Source organism: Pristiophorus japonicus, chromosome 19, assembly GCF_044704955.1.
Source record: "Pristiophorus japonicus isolate sPriJap1 chromosome 19, sPriJap1.hap1, whole genome shotgun sequence".
NCBI lineage: Eukaryota > Metazoa > Chordata > Chondrichthyes > Pristiophoridae > Pristiophorus > Pristiophorus japonicus.
Genome location: NC_091995.1, coordinates 90,011,501 through 90,016,545, shown reverse-complemented (window position 1 = coordinate 90,016,545; position 5,045 = coordinate 90,011,501). Strand labels below are relative to the sequence as shown.

The 5,045-nt window shown below is 46.3% G+C and overlaps 1 protein-coding gene across 5 annotated transcripts in view; it reads left to right on the top strand.

The window, feature by feature from the left end:
- Positions 1 to 4,805: 4,805 nt before the first annotated feature.
- LOC139230033 (serine/arginine-rich splicing factor 3-like) overlaps positions 4,806 to 5,045 on the top strand; it is a 23,141-nt gene continuing 22,901 nt past the window's right edge. For 4 of the 5 annotated variants that reach the window (XR_011587886.1, XR_011587885.1, XM_070861781.1 and 1 more), the window contains exon 1: positions 4,806 to 4,945. The gene's annotated coding sequence lies outside the window, so the exon portion shown is untranslated. The remainder of the gene's footprint in view (positions 4,946 to 5,045) is intronic. The other variant, XM_070861780.1, reaches the window with a different exon arrangement.

Genomic DNA, 5,045 nt, shown 5'->3' with positions numbered 1-5,045 from the left:
TTGGGTTATTTTTTTTCTGGTGATACAGAAAAAGGAAGAGAAAAGAAAAATTGTCTGTTGTCGCCCTCATGGTCTGGTGGTTTTATCCAGGGGCCAATTTTCCAGAATGTATCGTTATCTCCATTGTTTCTGAAACAGTGAAGGGCATTGAGCAATTTATTGGCAATTACTGTCACACGAGACAGATCAGAGCACTCCCAGTTCACTCAGAGGACAATGTCAAGCATTCATGTAACAGTTGCTGCCTGGTTATTTATCAGGCGAAAACAATATTCATTATTAAAGCTTTTCCTCTGTATTCATTCCTGGGATATGGACATCGCTGGCAAGGCCGGCATTTATTGCCCATCCCTAATTGCCCCTTGAGAAGGTGGTGGTGAGCCGCCTTCTTAGAAACATAGAAACATAGAAAATAGGTGCAGGAGTAGGCCATTCGGCCCTTCTAGCCTGCACCGCCATTCAATGAGTTCATGGCTGAACATGCAACTTCAGTACCCCATTCCTGCTTTCTCACCATACCCCTTGATTCCCCTAGTAGTAAGGACTTCATCTAACTCCTTTTTGAATATATTTAGTGAATTGGCCTCAACAACTTTCTGTGGTAGAGAATTCCACAGGTTCACCACTCTCTGGGTGAAGAAATTCCTCCTCATCTCGGTCCTAAATGGCTTCCCCCTTATCCTTAGACTGTGTCCCCTGGTTCTGGACTTCCCCAACATTGGGAACATTCTTCCTGCATCTAACCTGTCTAACCCCGTCAGAATTTTAAACGTTTCTATGAGATCCCCTCTCATTCTTCTGAACTCCAGTGAATACAAGCCCAGTTGATCCAGTCTTTCTTGATAGGTCAGTCCCGCCATCCCGGGAATCAGTCTGGTGAACCTTCGCTGCACTCCCTCAATAGCAAGAATGTCCTTCCTCAGGTTAGGAGACCAAAACTGTACACAATACTCCAGGTGTGGCCTCACCAAGGCCCTGTACAATTGTAGCAACACCTCCCTGCCCCTGTACTCAAATCCCCTCGCTATGAAGGCCAACATGCCATTTGCTTTCTTAACCGCCTGCTGTACCTGCATGCCAACCTTCAATGACTGATGTACCATGACACCCAGGTCTCGTTGCACCTCCCCTTTTCCTAATCTGTCACCATTCAGATAATAGTCTGTCTCTCTGTTTTTACCATCAAAGTGGATAACCTCACATTTATCCACATTATACTTCATCTGCCATGCATTTGCCCACTCACCTAACCTATCCAAGTTGCTCTGCAGCCTCATAGCATCCTCCTCGCAGCTCACACTGCCACCCAACTTAGTGTCAGCCGCAAATTTGGAGATACTACATTTAATCCCCCCGTCTAAATCATTAATGTACAATGTAAACAGCTGGGGCCCCAGCACAGAACCTTGCGGTACCCCACTAGTCACTGCCTGCCATTCTGAAAAGTCCCCATTTACTCCTACTCTTTGCTTCCTGTCTGACAACCAGTTCTCAATCCATGTCAGCACACTACCCCCAATCCCATGTGCTTTAACTTTGCACATTAATCTCTTGTGTGGGACCTTGTCGAAAGCCTTCTGAAAGTCCAAATATACCACATCAACTGGTTCTCCCTTGTCCACTCTACTGGAAACATCCTCAAAAAATTCCAGAAGATTTGTCAAGCATGATTTCCCTTTCACAAATCCATGCTGACTTGGACCTATCATATTACCTCTTTCCAAATGCACTGCTATGACATCCTTAATAATTGATTCCATCATTTTACCCACTACCGATGTCAGGCTGACCGGTCTATAATTCCCTGTTTTCTCTCTCCCTCCTTTTTTAAAAAGTGGGGTTACATTGGCTACCCTCCACTCCATAGAAACTGATCCAGAGTCAATGGAATGTTGGAAAATGACTGTCAATGCATCCACTATTTGCAAGGCCACCTCCTTAAGTACTCTGGGATGCAGTCCATCAGGCCCTGGGGATTTATCAGCCTTCAATCCCATCAATTTCCCCAACACAATTTCCCGACTAATAAGGATTTCCCTCAGTTCCTCCTCCTTACTAGACCCTCCGACCCCTTTTATATCCGGAAGGTTGTTTGTGTCCTCCTTAGTGAATACCGAACCAAAGTATTTGTTCAATTGGTCTGCCATTTCTTTGTTCCCCGTTATGACTTCCCCTGATTCTGACTGCAGGGGACCTACGTTTGTCTTTACTAACCTTTTTCTCTTTACATATCTATAGAAACTTTTGCAATCCGTCTTAATGTTCCCTGCAAGCTTCTTCTCGTACTCCATTTTCCCTGCCCTAATCCTCCTCTGCTGAGTTCTAAATTTCTCCCAGTCCCCGGGTTCGCTGCTATTTCTGGCTAATTTGTATGCCACTTCCTTGGCTTTAATGCTATCCCTGATTTCCCTTGATAGACACGGTTGAGCCACCTTCCCTTTTTTATTTTTACGCCAGACAGGAATGTACAATTGTTGTAGTTCATCCATGCGGTCTCTAAATGTCTGCTATTGCCCATCCACAGTCAACCCCTTAAGTATCATTCGCCAATCTATCCTAGCCAATTCACGCCTCATACCTTCAAAGTTACCCTTGTTGAAGTTCTGGACCATGGTCTCTGAATTAACTGTTTCATTCTCCATCCTAATGCAGAATTCCACCATATTATGGTCACTCTTCCCCAAGGGGCCTCGCACAATGAGATTGCTAATTAATCCTCTCTCATTACACAACACCCAGTCTAAGATGGCCTCCCCCCTAGTTGGTTCCTCGACATATTGGTCTAAAAAACCATCCGTTATGCACTCCAGGAAATCCTCCTCCACCGTATTGCTTCCAGTTTGGCTAGCCCAATCTATGTGCATATTAAAGTCACCCATTATAACTGCTGCACCTTTATTGCACGCACCCCTAATTTCATGTTTGATGCCCTCCCCAACATCACTACTACTGTTTGGAGGTCTGTACACAACTCCCACTAACGTTTTTTGCCCTTTGGTATTCTGCAGCTCTACCCATATAGATTTCACATCATCCAAGCTAATGTCCTTCCGAACTATTGCCTTAATTTGCTCCTTAACCAGCAATGCTACCCCACCTCTTTTCCTTTTATTCTATCTTTCTTGAATGTTGAATACCCCTGGATGTTGAGTTCCCAGCCCTGATCATCCTAGACTTCACAGAGTTAAAGAATTAAATGAAAGACATGCATTTATATAGCGCCTTTCACGACCACTGGATGTCCCAAAGCACATTACAGCCAATGAAGTACTTTTTGGAGTGTGGTCACTGTTGTAATGCGGGAAACGCGGCAGCCAATTTGCGCACAGCAAGCTCCCACACACAGCAACGTGATAATGGCCCAGATAATCTGTTTTTTAATATGTTGATTGAGGGATAAATATTGGCCCCAGGACACTGGGGAGAACCCCCACCCCTTGGTCTTCTTCGAAATAGCGTCACGGGATCTTTTACATCCACCTGAGAGAGCAGACGGGGTAACATTAAATAACGGAACTACAATAAATATAAACCACACCAGTGAGGATCTAGTCACTAAACTACGGTAAATATAAACCACACCATGGAGGAAACAGTCACGAAACGGCAGTAAATATAAACCGCACCAGTGAACATCCAGTCACTAAACTCCAGTAAATATAAACCGCACCAGTGAGAATACAGTAACTAAATTGCAGTAAGTATAAACCACACCAGTGATGATCTAGTCACTAAACTACGGTAAATATAAACCACACCATGGAGGAAACAGTCACGAAATGGCAGTAAATATAAACCGCACCAGTGAACATCCAGTCACTAAACTCCAGTAAATATAAACCGCACCAGTGAGAATACAGTAACTAAATTGCAGTAAGTATAAACCACACTAGTGATGATCTAGTCACTAAACTACGGTAAATATAAACCACACCATGGAGGAAACAGTCACGAAATGGCAGTAAATATAAACCGCACCAGTGAACATCCAGTCACTAAACTCCAGTAAATATAAACCGCACCAGTGAGGATACAGTAACTAAATTGCAGTAAGTATAAACCACACCAGTGAGGATTCGGTCACTAAACTACAGTAAATATAAGCCACACCAGTGAGGATCTCGTCACTAAAGTACAGCCATGAACTCATTGAATGGCGGTGCAGGCTCAATGGGCCGAATGGCCTATTCCTGCACCCATTTTCAATGTTTCTAACATCTCATCCGAAAAACGGCACCTCCGACAGTGCGGCACTCCCTCAGCACTGCACGTGTCGGATTAGATTTTTGTGCCCCAGTTCCTGCAGTGGGGCTCGAACCCACAACCTTCTGACTCAGAAGTGAGGGTGCACTCTCTGCACCAAGCCATCAACCTCAGCCTCCATCTGTCTCTCTCAACTCCCCATTAACCCCCCCCCCCCATTGGACTTGAAGTCAGTTTTGACGCCAGCCTGCGGGTGGCGCTGCACCCCTGCAGCGTGGACCATGCGGACACAGCACGCCACCTCTTGCCTGCACTCATCCCCTCCTTAGCACAACGGTTCCAACCCAGCGCCTGATCCATGCGACGAAACCCCGCCCCCCCCTTCGGATCGGCCCAATCGGAAGCGCGGGCGGGGGCGGGCTCAGCGTCGTGCCGGCTGTCGATAGGCTGAGCGGGTAACGTCAATCAACGCTAATCCCCGCCCACTTCGGGGATGAGCTGGGGGGAGGTTGGTGAGACACCGCCCCACGTGGGGAACGCGAGCTGCGATTGGTGCGTTTACAGAGGCCCACGTGGGGAACGCGAGCCGCGATTGGCCGATTTCAAAAAGCACCGCCATCCGAGCGGCCGTCGTCCCAGCCAGAGCGCGCGGCCGCCATTTTGTGCAAGGCGAAAGAGAGAAAAAAATAAATGTTTTAAGAGAGAAAAAAAAGGGGGAAGGAAACAAAATTTAAAGAAAAAGGTAAGGAGGATAAAAGGGTTAAAATTAAAAAGCTGAGGGAAAGGGAGGGGGGAGAAACAGAGGAAAGGAGGAGAATTGGGGAAAACAGCGGCGGCGGGAG